This window comes from Mustela nivalis (genome assembly GCF_964662115.1).
Source record: "Mustela nivalis genome assembly, chromosome: 11".
NCBI classification, from domain to species: Eukaryota; Metazoa; Chordata; class Mammalia; order Carnivora; family Mustelidae; genus Mustela; species Mustela nivalis.
Genome location: NC_139030.1, coordinates 69,516,914 through 69,536,276, shown reverse-complemented (window position 1 = coordinate 69,536,276; position 19,363 = coordinate 69,516,914). Strand labels below are relative to the sequence as shown.

General features: G+C 49.2%; 1 protein-coding gene across 2 annotated transcripts in view; it reads right to left on the bottom strand.

Moving 5' to 3' along the window:
- HDAC4 (histone deacetylase 4) overlaps nucleotides 1–19,363 on the bottom strand; it is a 283,692-nt gene that overhangs the window by 229,785 nt on the left and 34,544 nt on the right. The gene's annotated exons all lie outside the window — the stretch shown is intronic.

Sequence of the window (19,363 nt, the reverse complement as noted above, 5' to 3'; positions counted from 1 at the left end):
CAGAGCATACTAACTAGTAAACTAGTGTCTACATGTGGACAGTAGTCACTTGTTTCTGGCGTCTTCCACAAGCCAGGCAGAGCCTGGGAGGTTGTCTCAGAGGAAAGGGCTCCCACAGGAACAGAGCGGGACGCAGGGAGCCGAGCAGCTCTCTGAAGCTCTCTGATGCTGTCGGAGAGGGCCTGGAGGACACGTTTTACAGAATGCTGTGGGAAGTCCCAGGGCCAGACAGAGAGGGTCATGCCGCACCACCTTGGGAAAAGGTCCCTCGAGGCTGCAAGAACATTCTGAAACCTTTCTAAAGGTTACAGAAGACCCGCTGGAAGGAAGCAGATATCCCCCATGAAGAAGTAGGGATCAGTAAGACAGGGTACTAGAAGGAAGCAACACAACCATTTCAGTAAATAAATCCCATCTGTGCGGCCCTGTCCCCTGACGACAGAACACTCAGAGCCCTCAGCCCAGGGCTCCTCTGTGCACAGGAAGGCACTGGGCCCCTTTATCTCCAGCTGCCTGGCCTGCAGCTCCTCGGGCGGGCAGCAGGCGCTGGCTGAGCGTCAGGGGCGGTGGAGCTGGGCTTGGTGTTTATGTCTGCCCCAGACAGTGGAGGGTTTATGACGACTTACTGACGCAAGAGCTCCCCAACGCTGCATGCCAGAAATTAATCAGGGGAAGAGGAATTCTTTTTAAGAAACCACTTGGCGGCCACTGCCCTGCCTGAAAGGCTGAGTGTAAGCTGAGCTCTTCCTCCAGGCCCAGGGCCGCCAGGGAGCAGCAGCACACCCGGGACTCAACGAGCCACAGGATCAGGCTCAGCCAGAGGGAAAGCAAGGACCCCACAATCCCAGAACTGGGGTGCAAAGACCCACTGCTGGGCCTGCCCCACACACCATGAACCACACCTCCCCAGACACAAGGGGTATGCACCAGCCCTCTCGGAGCCCACGCCACTCCAGAAGGCCTCATTCTGAGGGTCAAAGTGGACCACGGCCAGCTGTGCAGACCCTGAAGAGGTTTTCCTACTGGGAGCCATGGATGCCCCCCATCTTTGTCATCTGTTGCTAAAATTTTAAACTCTTTCTTAAGAGTTGTATTTTAAAGCTTACAATCATTCATCAGCAAAATGCAGAGGGTTGAGCTTGGTGCCTCGAGTTGGTGGGGCAGGGCTGCCCTGGGGCCAGGCTGAGTACCCAGGAAGGCAGAAGAACAGCACCGAGGGCTTCTCTCACTCCCAATGTGTCCCTCTGCTCACAGGGCTCCCCTGCTCACTCCCCTACTCTGTGCTACCTGTGCCCCCAAGGCAGCTCCTGCAGGGAGAGACCACAGCTAGTTCAGCCGGGGAAGTAGAGGGCTGGCCTGTGCAAACACTCCTACTCAAATCTGCTTTCAGAAATGACATCTGGTCATTCTGCAATTTCAGTGGAAGGACAGAGAATATTTGTATTTGTCAAAAAGGGCACGAGTCTGATAATGCTGACAAAGGTGAAACTTGCCAGACACTCTGGGACTGGTTCTAGGCTTTCAATGGTTCTGGATTCCTGTGATGCTAACAGCAGGAGACATGTGGGCACGACCAGGCTCTGGGTGACCTGCCTGCCTCATGGAATCCCTGCAACAGCCTTAGTGGGTGAAGCCTCTCAAGGCCTCATCCTGCAGAGAAAAGAACCAACCCCAGAGGGAGGGTCTCTGCTCACCTGGGGAGGGGCTGGGTGCTGGGGCCAGACAGTCCTCCTGCAGCATGGCAGTCCATGGAGAACAAAGAGGAAAAACAGAGGCAGGACACCATGAGTGGCCCCAAGTGGACCAACAGCAGGCTTTCCATGGCCGCAGAGCCACAGGGCCTTGACCCCTGGTCCCGCATCCCCAGCTGTCAACTAGTGAACCTTCCATCCTGCTTCATGACCCTTCTGGCTGTGAGGAGGACGCGGAGAGGGCCATACGGAACGGGTGCTCCTGCCATGCCAAGATTTGCTGGAGCACCACCCTCCGACTCAAAAAAGGCTGCACACAGCTATGGGACTGGACTTCCGCAGTGTCACGGTCAAGGGTACACGGCCTCCACCAACACGAACTAATGACCCACTCACTCCTAGCTCACTCAGAGCAGCTCCTGTGTAATGATGTCACAGGGGCTGCACTCACGACCCTGAGGGTTGGCAACAGAGCTGGGGAGGAAGGACTGGCTCCAGCTGCAGTGCCTCCCAGACTCCAGCAGGGAGCTCAGCTGGAGGGGCTCCTACTTCCTGGACAGAGAAGACCCATCCACCATGAGGGAAGAGGCCCACAGTCTACAGTCCGAAGGGCAGCTTGAGACCAAAGAGGAGACACCACAACACTATCAAGTGTAGCAAGGGACAGCTGCTCATCCTGCCTAATTCCAAAGGCCTGAACAAGGACTATAGGGACTCCAGCCCGCTGCCTGGAAACAGGCCCTCACTGCCCATCCCAAGCACGTAAGGCTGCAGAAGGCTACAGGGAGAAGAGTAGCTAAGCAGGAACATGGACTGCTGCCCTCCATGACCACCATCCCCTCCCCGCCGCCACTCCAACATCTACTGTCCAAGTGGAAACAGATTGCCATTAACCCTGGGAAGTGGCGAGTGTTTACAAGTCTGCCAACCTTCACAACGTGTTTGTTTTGTTATCTCTAAGGAGCACACAGATTCCAGAAAACTATCTTGCTGCAATGCTCAGATGGTCTTCTGGTCGTAAGGTCCCACCTCCTGCGGGAGGAAGGGGGAGGAACCAGCTTCCTTAAAAGTAATCAATCTGTAATTCAATTTGTAAATAAAATTGTGTTTATTTTTAAATGATTTAATTAGCACTCACAGGAATAAAAGATACTTCTAAATACAATAGACCAAACAAGGTATTTATAACCTAACCATATGTTATGAAATGCACTGAGTTACAGAACAGAAAAGGTAAATTTAATGTGGAAAAATAGTCTGCCTCCACAGCAACCCCCCAACAACAAAATCATTAAAAAAGAGGAGCTGTCTTACCCTCCCAATCCCAGGGATAAAACAGTGCTGGCCTGCGGCTTACTTCCAAACGTTCTGGCTTTGGCTTCCACTTGGATGTGAGGCTCACAGGATCTCAGCACGGGAAGGCAAAAAGAGACCGTCTAATACAGCCCACTGACTCCTCACACGGCAAACACGAGGCCGAGAGACCAAGCAGCACACTTGACCTCTGCCCAGTCCAGAGAGAGACCCGACGCTGGCATAGTCGTGACATGAAAGGCAGGAAAGGTCAAGTCCTCCGAACTCTTTCTCAAGCCAAATCCAGAATGAATTCTTCATTTATATGGGAGGGAAGAAACAACTTGGTAAAACCCAAGAGGGGAGGGGCTGGGGCAGGCAGGAAGTGCTCCACGAGCACTCCACGCACTTCACTCTAATCTGGGCAATTTTACCACTTAGAAGTTGCAACATAAACCACCTCATAAAATACCTGAATAAAATAGAGCAGCTCAGAGCTGAAGACAAATTTCAGTCACTTTAAAATATGCCCAGCAGTTATGTCACTGCAACAGAAAGATCAATGCCAGCCCAAGTTGCCTGGAAAGTTCGATAGGAATAAACGTGGACAACGGCGGGCGACCTCAATCACGACCCTAGGGACATGCCATGAGTGTGGACAGGTAAACCTCACCAGCCATTCTGCCCACAGCGGACCAGCTGCTACCACACGAACACCTCAGCCAAGCCAATGAACGCACACAACACGAAGTCTTCAGAGTCAAACGACTACCGAGACAGCGAGGACTGGAGGGGCCAAAATGTGAGAAGCCGAGATCAAGGGGAGGCTGTATGTGAGCTCACGTCCCACCGTCCCCCACCCCCTTGCCCCAGCACCAGAGGTGTGTGCTGACATACAAGCAGACCCTGGGGAAAGGAGATGGGGTCAGAGCCTGCTGAGGTGGATGGGTTCCTGTAGACACCCGAGATCCCAGCTAGGGTGCTTGCATACCAGGAGTAAGGATGAGGAGCACTACACTGGACCTCGTAGACACTGAAATCAGACATTTCACAAAAATAAAATAGTTACTGCAACAAGAAAGTGTAAAACTCTAAATCTGTACAGACTTAAAATAGCCTCGAAATATTCAAAAGCAACGGACAGAAGAGGAGGAAGGATACTAACCTGTGATTACAGCAGGGGTTTAAGTACCACTCCCAGCAACTGGCAGGAAAAAGAGGCAGCAAACCAGTGAAGTCAGGGGCATGCGCTGGAAGCAGTGAGCTTGACGCGGACTGCGCAATCAGGAGGACAAGTCTCACCCGCCACACTCTCTGCCCAAGTCCATTAAACATGTACAAAATTGACTACACGGAGGCAAAGCAAAACTCAGGGAATTCTCAAAAACTGAAATAATATACAATAAATTCAGCGACCAAAGTGAAATCAGACTAGAAATCAATAACAAAAGCAAGATACTGAGAAATTCACAAACAAGTAAAATGAAGAAATACTTTCTGAGATAACACCTGGGTCACAGAAGAAATCCAAAAGGGAAGTAGATATTATTCTAAGCTGAATTATAATGAAAAATGACACGCTTGTGCAATCCAACTGAAGCCATACATAGGTTAAAGTTATTGCCTTAAGTCCTTGTAGTACACAAGAAAAATGTATGAAAAGAAAATTCAATGACCTAAATATTTTACTTAGTTCAAAAAAAAAAAAAAAAGGGAAAGTAAATCCAAAGGATAAAAGAAAGCAATAGCAAGCAATCCAATAGAGATAATCAAGAAAATGAAACATGGCAGCTGAAAAATATTAATATCCTAAACAAATACAATGAAGAAAAAAAGAGAACAAGTAAATAATATAAAGAATGAAAAAGTGAAAAAGGAGATGCCACTTCAAATCCTACAAACATTGCAAAGATGATGCAAAGGCATTTGAATAACCTTATATGAATACATTTGGAAATTCAAATGGACTGAAAGAATTTTAAAGAAAAACCAAACACATTAAAACTGACACAAGAGGGGTGCCTGGGTGGCTCAGTGGATTAAAGCCTCTGCCTTCGGCTCACGTCATGATCCCAGGGTCCTGGGATCAGGCCCCACATTGGGCTCTCTGCTCCGCGGGGAGCCTGCTTCCTCCTCTCTCTCTCTCTCTCTCTCTCGCTCTGCGGGCCTTGCTGCCTACTTGTGATCTCTGTCAAATAAACAAATAAATAAAAAACAAAACAAAACTGACACAAGAGGGGCACCTGGGTGGCACAGTCGTTTAAACGTCCAAATCTTGGTTTCATCTCGGGGTGTGATCTCAGGGTCCTGGGATCAAGTCCCACATCAGTCTCCATGCTCAGCATGGAGTCTGTGGAGTCTGCTTGATATGCTCCTCCCTGATGCACCCCCCAACACCTTCTCTAACAAATAAATAAAATCTTAAAAAAAAAAAAAAAAAAAAACTGACACAAGGAAAAACAGAAAATCTGCACAGTCCTGCACCCGTTGAGGGTGCAATTTACAAAGAAAACAGGTTCCAAGTCAGAGAGAACTCCAAATTCTTCCGAATACCTAAGGGAGAAATAACATCAATTTTCTCTCTTTGAGAGAATTTGCCAGTGGTCAGAAAACTACAGCCTGCAGACCATAGGCAAACTGTGGCCTGATTTTGTACCATCGGCTAAGGCTGGATTTTACATCCATAAGTGGCTATTTAAAAAAATTAAAGAAGGAAAATATACAACAGAAGCCATATATGGTCCACAAGCCTAAAATATTTACCATCTGAGTCTTTAAAGGGAGACTCGGTCCACCCCAGGATTAGGCAAAGAGGAACAACCTCCCCACACTTGAAGTAGCAGCACAACCTGGATGTCAAAACCGGACAAGGCCATTTCAAGAAAATAAAACTACAGCTCAATCTCAGTCATGAATCTGGATGAAAGAAATTAATCCAAATCCAGTAGTATATAAGAAGAGTAATACACTAAAATCAAGTTGGATTTATTAAGACATGCAAGGCTTACTATTCAAAAATCAACTGCAAAAATTCATCACATGAATCAAAGGAGAAAAATCATATGATTAACAGATGCAAAAAAAAATCCAATATATTGAGCTACATCGAATCAAAGTGCCATCCTGTAGACTAAAAAAGATCAAATATCTGCAATGTAATATGATTCGACCTAATATTTTAACACCTACTTCTGAGAAAAAAACTCAGTAACTCCAAGGAGGGAAGAGAAATGCACTAATGTGATAAAGCCTATTTGTACAAACCCACAAAAAATTTTGTACATAATGAAGATGTGCTGAGAATTCTTCCCTTGATTTTTGAACAAGACAGACACGTCCACTAGCACCAATTCTGTTTAACATTTGTGAGAATGCCCTAGACAATGTAACAACACAAGATGAAGACAAAATGCTTAAAAACGAGCAAAAAATAAAACATTCACTATCCATAGACAGTAAACATAAAAACCACAAAAGAACCTTCAGATAAACCAGGATAATATAAAGCAAACTCTAGAAGTGGTCTACAGACAGGTGGCTATACAAAAATTAATTACATTTCTAAATACAAACTCACAAACAAAAAATAAAATTTTAAAAACAAACCAGCACCAAAAAAAAAAAGAAATGTAGAAGGCCGCCCGGGTGGCTCAGTCAGTTAAGCGGTTAAGCATTTGCCTTAGGCTCAAGTCATGATCCCAGGGTTCTGGGATTGAGTCCTACATTGGGCTCTTTGCTCAGTAGGGAGCCCGTTTCTCCCTCTGCCTACCTACACTCTCATGTTCTCTCCCTCTCTCTCTCTCTGACAAATAGATAAAATCTTTCTTAAAAAAGTACAAATAAATCTAACAAAAGAAATGAAAGACCTCAATACCAGAAACTACAAAAATATGACTGAAGAAATTAAGGAAGACCAAATAAATAAAAAGATACATCATATTCGTGGACGGGAAGATTGGAAACAGACCAATATTAAGGCAAATCAATATAACCCCAAGGGAGATCCTAGTGGGTATTCTGCTGACATCAAAAAGCTGACTTTAAGTCGTAAGGAAATGCAAAAGGTTAAGAAGAACCAAGACAAGCTTTAAAATGGTCCAAAGTTGGAAGAGCCACATGACCAGATAGGAGGACTAATCGCAAAGCTACGGTTAGTTAAGACCGTGTTGTGCAGGCACACATGTGGACAGACAGCAGCCCAGAATGAAGGGCTGACACAGACATACACGTACACAGATGCCTCCCTGAGGACCAGGGGTCACTGCAGAGAGGAGCAGACAGGATGAGTCTTTTAACTCAATCTTTTGGGCCAAATGAATATCCAAATGGGAAAAGTAAACTTCAATTACTACCTCATATCATGTTCTTTTTATAAAAATCAATTCCAGGCGGACCATAAATCTAAACGTGAACTTCTAGAAAACCACACAGAGTATCTCCATGACCTTCAAGTAGGCATAAATAAAACCACCAATACAGTGGACTATGTTAAAAATAAGAACATCTGTTCATCCAAAAAAAAAAAAAATCATTAAGGGAGAAAACAGCAAAGAAATCAACTAGCAAAGAACTCATTTCTCATCTATACAAATAAAACCTACAAACCAGTTAGAATAAAGACAACCTAATTTTTAAAACGGGCCAAAGACCTGAACAGGTGCTTCCCAGAGGAGGGCATCCAGCTGTCCAGTGCACACACGGAGCGGTGCTCCCAGCAGCCAAGAGCGCAGCTCATGCGGGCACGAAGAAGAAGGATACTGGGCATCGTCGAGCGTGGTATAAATGGGTATGGTCAGTTGGAAAGACTGATTGGCACGCACATTATCTTTACCAAAAGGAAGACATGTGGACATGGATCGACCCAAGAATGCTGGGGGAGCACTCCAGGAAGAGACCCAAACTGGAAACTACCCCTAAGTGATCCACATCCAGAAACGATCCTGCGACTCAAAGTCACAAGCTCAGTACATCTCACAAACGTACCGGTGAGTGGAAGAAGCCAAACAGAAAGAATAAATGTTTTATGACTGCATTAATCTAAACTTTAAAAATGGGAAAAACTAATCCAAGGTGTCAGAAGGCAGGCAGCTGATTCCCAGGGTGGGGGTGAGAGAAGGAAGGTGCAGTGACCAAAAGGAGGCCAGAGGGGGCTTCCGGGGTGCCGACTGCTCCACTTCCCGGTAGGCATGGCAGTTACAAGGGCCTCCTTCTGTGGGACTCCATCCCCCTGAGCATCCCAGGTCTGTGCTCCCTTCGAGACACATGGGAGGCTTCAGCGAGAAACTTCCACAGGATGGGAGCTAGGCACTGTTTACAGCAGCCACAATGTAAGATGGGAAACAAAGGCACATCTGACCACAGTGAGCAGCGTAGTGCATGACACTATGTCCCCGTACAACCATAAAAAAGAATATGGAAACTTTTTGTGCTCATTTACAATAATCCACAAAGGCAAAAATATAAATGCTGACATGTCTATGTTATGCCACCATTCACACAGCAGGGGAGCCTGAGAATACCTACAAATCCATTTCCTTAGCTCGGTTTTATTGGGCGACTGTATGACCATGTGAGCAGAGGGAGCTCCTGTGCAGGACACATGCAACAGCCTGCACCACGTCCCCTCCTCGTGACCTCTGGACTGCTGCACGGCACCCCACACGGTCATGGAGCTGATGCTCAACCCGGCACTGGGATGTCATGTCTCCTCTGGCTCCTCTCGGCCGTGACCATGTCTTGGGCGGCACTGGGGGACAGGGCAGGTGTCCACAGGGACACACCTCTCTACCAGACACGGAGGTGAGAGGGAGGGAGACGGCATGGACAAAGCACACTTGTCGTCACACAAACCCATTTGACACCCACGGCCCACGGCCAACACACCCCCAGTCCCCCCAGCGGCCCCAAACGGCCACTGGGTGCCACACCAACAGTCCCCCAAAGTCACCACACCTGTGCGCCTCACACCCAGGCCCCAGACGCACAGGGGCCCCATGCTCCCACTGCCAGGAGCTGTTGACAGTCACAAGCAGGGAAGCAGAACGAGGCCTGAATCTGGCAGACAAGGAGCAGTGATCAAGCACTTCATCTTCATTATGTGAGCAAGCCTGTCTGATGGCCTCCACAACAACAGTCCAGCTGCAGGCTGCAGACCCAGCCCCAAGGGAGCCAACACAGCCTGGACCCAGCCGGGACTGGGGACAAGGGACCAACAGGGACAAGGAATGCTGGTTCGGTTTCATACGCTGCTAACCCAGTGGAAGGAAAAGAAAATGGGAAAGGGGAGGGAACCCCTCTGAGATCTAATCCCAGGGACCTGGCTTAGAGAAAGATCCAGAAATGAGTCCGAGCAGAGGCCAGCCGTGCACAGGGATGGCCTTGGAGGAAGGTGCAGCTCAGCCCCACCCAGTGGCCGGCACCGAGCTGCTCACAGAAAAGAGAGGATTCCAGAAAGAACAGGGGGAAATGCATGTCCTCAGCTGGGTGGTCCACCCCAGCCCTGACTGTCCCACCATCATCCCCAAGCGAACTACTCCACAACCTTCCAGGGCGCCTCCCCTTGCAACCCAAAGCTGAAGCATACAGAGGCCCGGCCTCTCCTCCTCACCACCCTTTTCTCCCTCTGCTCGGCCAGGCAGCTTCCCAGCCACCCTCTCCTCTAACCTCAGCCTGATCTGGGCCCCTGCTTCCCTCACTCAAGAAATACCTGAAACTCTTTCTATGGGATGCCTTTTCAAATCTCGGCAGAGCGCACAAAAATCTGTGGGATTCCTGGGCCTGAGCTCACAGCCCCCCACTCCCAGGTGCAAACATCAAACTGCCTGGACTGTCTGAGCTGCAGAGAACGTATCACACCCCAAGTTTACGCACGGTTCTCTTATAATACCAAAACTAGAAGCTGACGTTCAGAATTTAACTGTGACCATATAAAAACAGGAGCACGTGAACCCCTATGCTTTCTGACTCAGCTACAGCTGCCATAGGATCTGGAAGGCCTTCGAGGTCCCCATTCCCAAACTGAGAGACCAGTGTGTTCAAGGAGAGTCTCAGCTCAGTTGATCCTGAAGATTCCATAAGCAGCCACCGCAGCCACAAAGAACATTTCAAAAGCCACAGGTGGAAGGTTCTAGAGCAGGATTCTTGGGCCACACAGGGCACGGCCCACGCCCCGCAGCTCATGGCCCACGCCAAGTCTACCCAGGCTTGGTTTCCGCTTCCCCGTGATAAAAGAGCTTTGTTTCCAACAAGAACGAGTGCGTAGATTTGACTTGAAAGGCTTCCCAAAAAACTGTGAAGGCATAGGAAACCTGTATTTAACAAAAACCTGTGAAAATTATGTTTTTAGTTTACATAAAATCAGAAAATACAGAAGCCGGCTTTGTAGAAAACAATGGTAAAGATGTTATCTCAGTTAGCGATTTCAAGCAACGTCTCAAAAGGAGTGCAGGAGCTCACGCACGGAGCTCCCCGTCCACTCCCATGCAGGTGAGCACCAGATGCCCCTTGGATCCAAACTTCAGCAGGTTAAGCGTGAGGATGGCCATCAGACCAGGTGTGGCAGGCCAGGCCCACGTGATACTGAACCCCCATGCCCCTTCTGCTGTAAAAGGGTCTGGTTTTGACTGTAAACACAGGACGGCCCTACTTGGAACCTGCCTCCCCTGGGCTGTGGTGGAGGCCTCTCCGGGAAGAAAGAACGAGATCACCCCCCTAGCCACCATATCACCATATCACCACCGTCTCTGAAACCACAACGCAGGCACTGGCCTGGAGGCAAACCCAAAGCCGGGGGCCCTTGGAAGGGCCAGGCCTGGTCCAAGGCCTTGTGCCCTACCCTCCCCCCAATCAGGGTACAAGCAGGCCAGGCCAACAACCCCCCCGGATGTTCCTCCAGCAGAGGTGGCACAGGCTGGCACAGAGAGCTGCCTCTGGCCTGGGGTTCACCCAGCCCCTCCCCCAGCCCATCCCCCAGTGGAAGCCCAAATATTTCACAACTGGAGATTGTTGAGAAATGCTAAAATGATGTTCTTTCAGGCAATTTAAGCACATTGAGAAAGACACAAACGGCTCACTTCTTCTCACAGGTGGTCCTGATGTCTGAGATATCATCCCTCAGCCAAGGCAGGCTCATCACCTAGCGTCTCTCTCTCTCTCTCTCTCACACACACACACACACACACACACACACACACACACAGTCTCTCACACACACATACACACACAGCCCAGAGGCCCTGAGATCTTCCGGGAAAGGATTACAAATGCTGCCTCCTTAGGAGCTGCAGCCAACTGGTCTACCAGATCCACACACAACCAGAGTCATGAGCAACCAGAAGACAGGAGAACACTTACAAACACAAACAGCCTGGCGGGTGGTTCTCCTATATCAAGTCCTATGGACTCTTGGAGAGTTCAGGGAAAGCCCAACCAAGAGCAAAGAAAGGCACGTCTATACCCAACCAGGGCCACCAGGACACATGAGCCTGACCTCAACAGGGGCACCCGCCAACTGAGCATGGATTCACCACAGTGGGCCACAAGAGGCTGGGAACCTGCGAGCGTGATGAAACCCCCTGACCCCCCCCCCCCGTGTCTTCTTCTCCAACACAGCTGAGCCAGCACAGTCTCCACAGCCATCCAGGATGACTTGTCACCTGCCAGGAGCTACCACTCCCTCACAAGGACACCCCCAGCCCTTCCAGGAATCAGGGCCAGACTGGCCAAAGAGGCTGACCTGTGCCTCTCACCTGCTCGTGTGGACGCAGTCCCACCCACCCTTCTCTACTGCTTAGAAGAAACAATGTTGTACAAAGAGCACCTGAAGGCTGGGGAGGAAAGAAGGGACCAAACCACAGAAAGATGAAAGAGCAGACGGACAGCTGGATCATTCCCGATGAAAACCTCTGCTTCCCATGTCCCCTGTTCCCCCACTACTTTCTCAAACTTTCTAAAAACTCTTTCTGTCTACCAGTACCGATGAAAGAAATCCATTAGCCTGCCTTGCTCCATTTCCCTGATGCTGTGTGTATGATTACACTAGAGCAGCCGGGGCGGTGGGGGGCACACAGGGGACTGGGGTGAAGAGCGCTTCCAATGTACAGCCATGTGGACGCAACAGGCATCTGGGCAAAGACAGTGCTGGGCCATGCAGCTCTTGGAGCACAAAAGAACGGCAAGCAGGTTTGCCTTCTGCATGTCAGACCATGGTGGGGAGATGGGGCCTTAAGAATCAGCCAGTCAGCCCCTGGTTTGGGTCAAATCAATGTGAACATGAGGAGCACCAAGAACTCTGCACATGCCGTTCGATTCTGAAGGGAGAATTTCTGCTCCACACATGCACACCGAAGCAGGTATGAGTGGGTTAGAAAGGGCTCTTCATACAGAGTCTAGAAAACCTCAGGGAGCTGACAGCAGACCACGTGGAATTCTCTAGAACTGCAACAGCATTTCATAGATCCCACCGAACCAACAAGTCAATGAGAAACCCGGTTATAGTCAACATCCAGTTTCTACAAAGGATTTCCTAGGAGAATTTGCATGCATTTCGAAAGGAATAAATCTTTGCCAGGAATACAAACAGACCACAGTAGAATCCAGCTCTTAAAACACAAGGTTTCCTCTTGGCTTTGGCCCTCAACAACCAGGTCTTAAAGGAGCGACCTTCTAAAACATGGCCTAAGAGTTTCAAGGTTTCAAAAGTGAACGGCCGCCCACTTCAAGCATGCCCCAGGAAAGGTTCACCAAGGACAATGAATCCTCAACTTGGACAGCAGGCACTGAGCGCTGGTGCTCCTCGGGGCCATGGAAGGTAGTTTGGTATAGAAAACACTCCCCCATCGGAGACGATTGCATACTTAACATCACGGCACTTAACCTTAACCACGGCACTTAACCAACCTTCCATACTTCTTTACAAATGCTCTATGAAATGGAACAATTAGATATAAGACAGCTATGTATTTTATTTTAAAAACTGTATCACATTTTAACAAGCCTCACCTACTACCTTTCAAAAGGAAACAGTATTAGCAAAAGTGAGGAAATGGTGGCAATACGGCACATTGTTTTTCACATTAAAACCCCAAAGCATGGAACATTACAGTTCCAAGTCAGGATCATTGCATTCAAGGGACAGCAGCAGGAATGCTAGGCTGGGGAGGGGTGATAAGGACCAAGGGTGACAGGGAACCTGAAGTCCAATAGGACAAAGGGCACCCTAGAATGTCTGGGTTTACGACCCTAAGAGATGACCCAAGCCACAAACCCCACGCAGCCCTCCTGGGGAGCAGCCTCCTTGCTTGCCACCCTGCGTGGGCTGCTCATCCAGGACCAGGCTCCCGTCAGCTGCTGCGCTCGATGTGCATGTGCAAGAGGCAGAATTTATCTCTTCTATTTGTGTTCTAAAAAGGGGAATGAAGGGAGGGGCCACTATGGAACTAACAGAAGGCTTCTTTTCATCTACACTGCTCTTACCACTCCTTAAAGGCCAATATGCCCAGTATCTTACTGATTAAGTGGCTAAGAGCAAACCAATTTAAAAACACAAAGCCAGATAGGCTTCTAAAAGTTTGATTTTTTAGATCTGAATTTTTCTTAATTGCTATTTTTCTAAGATTGACTACTTTTTATCATGTTCTCATGAAATAAGCAAATAAAAAGCTCTTAAGTAGAAGTAAAATGAAAAGTTTCAACTCAAACTCCCAAATTAACCAGGCCTGCCAGCCACCCAGTCAGCCTACCATCCAGTCCCAGTCTCCAAGGACTGGCAGAGAGAAGTTCAGCCTAAGTCCAGAAATATCTCAAGTCACAATGCAAGCAGCACCAAAGCCAACTTCTACCACAGCAAAGCCACACTCATTTAAACTGATGGAACACAAAGCGTGTGTCAGAGCGAGAAGGGGCAGGAGACTTGTCGGCCCCTGCAGGGGTTTTGGAACCAAGGGAATTAGGACCATGTCACCCCTCCTACTCCATACCCTACGCCCATCTCTCGGCTCCTAGTGTCCTCCCTCCACCACACCAAGCTCTCACCTCCAGGCCCTTGGGCCACCCCCCTGGTGCCTGATCTGGGCAGGTAAGCTCCTTCCCTGCTTTCCAACCTGCTCCCCTTCCAGAGCCCCCACCCACCTCCTCTCATTACCTGAACCACACACCACACAACCTGGAAGCTCCATGCAAGTCAGCTGGATCGCCTCCTGACCCAGCCCAGTGCACCCAATGTCCACCAGCTCAGGGCACATGTCCCTTAAGGGCAGGGAACCAATTCTCCAGTGAGCCACCTGACGTGAAGCTCAGCCCCCTGCAGCAGTACATCCCAGCTTCCTTATCTACAAAACAAGAATCATGTGTGCTAGCTCACTTTAAAGGGTCACCATACCACACAAATGGGACAGGTGCAAAGCACAACTCAGAATGAACAAGCTGTTTGCTCCAGCGTCCCAAAAGCGTGGCGCATCTTGACTCAGAGTACGGGAGAAACCGACTTGGATCTGTCACTATTGTAAGTAACGTCTACAGTAATGCAGAGCCCAGCCCAGCGTGTGGAGGTGGCCACACATCTCCACACCTGTCCGCACCAGACCTGCCTGCTGCCGCCGGGCCTCAAGGACAGCCTTTCTGTTCCACTTGCTGCGCTGCACTCAATGGCGTCTAATCATTCTCGTGCTGGGTTTTCTATGTCAAATACATACCGCGAGTTCATTCTTAAATTTCAATATCATTAATCATCCAACATTCAGCATCTCAGAACTCCGAAATTTGCATTTCTACAATGGTGGCTTTGAAAAAAAGGACATAAATGCAAATGTTCCACATACTGTATAAGAATTTTCAGCGAATTGCCAAAACAAACCATCAATGCTCCATTGACAGTGAATTTTCCAAGCTCTTCATAACGACTGAGTATTCGTGATTTTTAAAAGACAAAACACAATTTGAGGATTAAAAAAAAGAGAAAAAAAAAAGTGGGTTGAAAAAGAAGTCGTTATGTCTCCATCATTTCCAGAACAAACCTTGACTGATTGAGATCCCAGATAATGATAGCATGAGGGACCGGGGATGGTGGCAGTTTGAGAGCTGCGAATGTTCTTGTGCCGGGTGCTCCAAGAACGCCTGGCAGACCACCACTGCAGACGGGAGCCGCACCAGGGTCTCTGGAAAGCTTTCCTGTAGAAGGCAGGCCAGTGCAAGATGTGCGGTGTCTCTCATCTGAACCTCGGCTGGGACCAGTAAGGCAATTCCTGCCACCCGCCCTGAAATATCTGCATTCGGCTGGGCATCAGGAATGGGTCTTGACTCCTCCCATGCCCCCCAGCGCGTGTCCTCGGGGCTCAGTCTTGCTGCCCCTGCCCAGAACTCCCCCCGAGTTCATCAGCCACTGGGGGCTCCCTCACACTTTTCCAGAAGGTCCTGAAGCACTCTCCTCCAGCTGTCACCGGCTGCTCCCATCCTCTGGCAGCCAAAAACTAAGGCTGTGTCCCCTCACCTAAGCTGCGGGACTCCCAGCACCCCTCCTCCAGGCCTCATGCAAGGCCACTCCCAGCTCCCCAGCTCTCCATCTGCCACTTGAGGCCCAGGCCTTTGCTCAGGGTCCACGGCCCACCTGTCACCAGCGGCTCCAAACCAATGTCTTCCCTGTGTTGATGACATGTCCTCAAAATGCATTTCCTACCCTTAAAACTCTGGAATATTCCTGAGACATTCAATCATGGCAAAGCATGATTTCAATGACATACAAATGTTCCTTTCTGAGATAATTTCTATATTAAAACCTAAGAGCCTTGGCAGCCTAACTGGCTGAAACAAACAGACTTAGGTTCAAACAGAGAGAAAGCAGAGTGCACAGAGGAAGGAAGCCCAGAGCCCCAACTCAGACCAGCCTGAGGCATGGCCTTGTCCCGGGAGACGTTCAGAATTCAAATTTGACGACAGTTTGAAGAAATCAGACTATGTCGAAACTCACTAATCACTAAGTTATTGTTAACACAGTCTTCCCAGCTGCTTTTATGTGGATGGGGTATTTCACACTGAACAAAATATTAAGAAATCAAAGAATGGTCCAAATTAAAACACTGATCTTAAATACACAAAGTTTTCCCCAAAATAGTTCTCCTGCTTTTAACCCCATACCATACACCCTCACAAAGAAAGATACAGGGAGAGACAGGACACTCGAGTGACTCCACTGCAGGCCGGCTCAACCGGTTTTCTAGCAAGAGCACAGTTTGGGAGACCACACACGAGTCCTCGAGACCCCACTGTGGGCTCCCTGGGATTTACAAGGAGGGCGGAGGAAGAAGGGAGCCTTTGCTTGTCCTGCTAGGAGGTCCACATATGCATCCGGCCTCTATTAGTCCTGCGCCCAGGACTCACCTCCAGAGCAGATGCCCTATGTCCCAATCAGGCCATCCTGACCTGTTCGGGCACATCCCCAGTGGGGAGAGGTGTAGAGCACTGCATTAGGCGAGAAGCCTAATGTTTTCAGAACCTGCTCTCATTCTTCTCACTATCAAAGAGGAGTTCTAGCAGGCTGGATCGCCCAGGCCTTTCCCCAGGCTGCTGCTCATCATTAGGAATAGTTACTCAGAGCCATAAAACCCCAACAGCTAACAGTTTTACGTCAGAGAACCAGGGCCTGGCTCTGGCAAAGTTCAGAAAGCACAGCAATAAAATCATACCACATACCTCACCCAACACCAGCGGGAGTTTTAAAGAAAAACAGGGAAGAGAAAAATTATACATATCAAACAAAAACGACATTTTATCATCAGGGCAAAGCCAACAGACACAGCCAAATGCGAGAGGAGGGACCACATGGGGCTGGGCTCTCCCCAGCCTGGTGGGGCGCACCATACAGCCACACAGGAGCACAGCAGAGCAGGGACAGCCAGGGGACGGGGGAAGGCAGGCACCCAGCCAGGGACACTAGAAAGGGCACAAGTGAGCTGTGTGAGCGCACAGACAGAACTTGTCCCCTCAGGCTCAAGAAAAGTGATGAAGGACACCTACAAGTTTTCCATTCCAAAGAGCAAACCGAACAACTAGTGTTTCCCTTCTTCCCAGAAGGCCACGAAAAATGACATAAATACAAATTCAAATGGATGTATGGTAAAACTAGACAATGGCAAGATGGCAGTGTCAACAGACAGAAACTCAGGGGAACCTCCTAGAAAATACAAATCCCAAGGGATCGACATGATGGAAAGCCAAGTGCTAGGAGCAGAACATCACCCGGGCGGGCCACAGCCTCAGGAAGGAAAGGCAGCCACGGCGTGGCCCAACTCACAGCCTACCACGGGGCCACCGGTGTGCCCATGTGTGCAGGGCTGCGCTGGGGGGAGGGCAGGTTCCTGAGAAGACCGTGGGCTAGGAGAAGAGGGAACGCCCAGGGGCTTCAGGCCCACCACATACCACGGTACACGTCCACACTGACCCAGGAGGGACGAGGCTCCAGGCTGAAGGGCAGCGGCAGCCCTGGGCCTGCTCCCAGTCTCCGGAGACCCCCACCCACCGAGAGAGACAGGGACACTGACGGCAAGGGGTCAGGGGGTCAGTGTGGGGGGAACAACACACGGTCAGACAGGACCACGACTCCAATAACCATCAGTGGGCAAACTCCCCATATAAGAGGCCAAGGCTCTCGGGAGAACAACCTGGAAGGTTAAGGTGAGTGTGTAGAGACAGGCTGATAAGCTAAAGAAACCAAGGACAGGCTTTTAATAGACATTATAAACTTTGGGGCAAAACACATTAAGGAAAGAAAAATAGTGTATATTTTATTCAGAGGACTGAGCTACCAAGAGATATGGCCATCAATCTTTAAGTGCAAAAAAACACACTGAAAATTACAAAGCAGAAAATGGTCAGTAACATGAAAAAAATATTGCACATTTTTGTAGAAATTGAGCACAAAACAGAGTAAAGCTACACCGACTTCCATGAGTAAACAACACAGAGAAGACGACATGGGTGTAAGTGCACGGTATGTGTGAACAAGGAAACTGAGTGCACATACAGATCTCCTGAGACACGGAAACAGGAACAAAAGAGCATTCTTTCTCTCCAAATGTGTGGGCGGCATGGACTAGATTTGACTATCTGTACAAAAACGTGTACCCCGTGTACATAGTTATGTAAATTCAAACAATCGTTTTTCTCTCACATACTGACAACAATGAAATGGACCGCATCTACCCCAGCATTGGGGCAAAGGGAGAAAATTCTGGGCACTCGTGAACCTTAACTAAGAAGGTAAGTTGAGACTGTTTCTGAAGCAACAGGAGAGCGGACCTGACCTTCACGTCCTCCAACCTAGCAATTCTACTTCCTGGAATTGGGCCCATGGAGATACGTGCAGAAGCGTACGGACAAACACACATGCAGTAACTGTGGGATGCCGATTTGGGTTTGTTACCCTAACCACACAAGCACCCATGGATAAGCTATGGAGAGTAAATGACGCTTGTGTATGTGCAGACATCAAAAGATGCTCATGATACATTACAATGGGGAAAAAAGGAGAACACAGAACCCCACATATGGAATGACCCCACTCTATTCGAGTGTTTGCACACATGCCCCTCCATGTTCACCCATAGGAACAAGCACACCCTCAAGACTGCAGCAGCGCGCTCTGAGCTGAAGGGAAAGCTGGGCACCACCCGGTGTCTCTTTTACACACTTCAATTCAGACGGCTTAACTCTGTTTTATGCTTTGTATCAATCAATACATGAACGATTTACATCAATAAAGCTTTCATATCTAAATATAGCTGGGAATCCTGCTCTCTGGAGCTTCTGACAACTCTGATCAGAGCCAAAGGAAGGTGTGAGAATGTTCTGGAGCAATCCCAAAGGGAGAGACCAAGACCCTAAACCTCTGGCTCCACTCCACCAGGCCAGGCCTGAGGCTCACTCAGAGACATGGGTGCCACAGGGACGCACCGCCTCTGACTGGGTGAGCCCCTGCCTCCCCCCACTGCGTGAATGCAGGACAGACCCGCTATCCAAGTGCCCTTCAAGCCCATGTTGCCCTGGAAGAGGCCGCAGCTGGGTGGACAGGGCTGGCTCTGCGGGAGGCTGGTCCTGTTGGACAGGTCAAGGCAGTCCACCAGGCTTTAACCAGGTATCCACACTGTGGTTCTGCAAGAGGATGAATGCAGGTGCCTGTGACACCCTTCTAAAGCTAAGAGCCTCACAAACGTGGTTGCTAATCCATCTGGCCACTTAGCTCTATAACCTGAGACACATCACTTCTTCCCTCCACGTCTGAGATTCTCAGGGCACTAGGAAGACTACGTGCATGCCAGGATCTCTGCTGTGCCTCTACAAAGCGTGACCTGAGGAGCGAGTCCTGGGGCCACCGAGGCAGGTGTAGACCG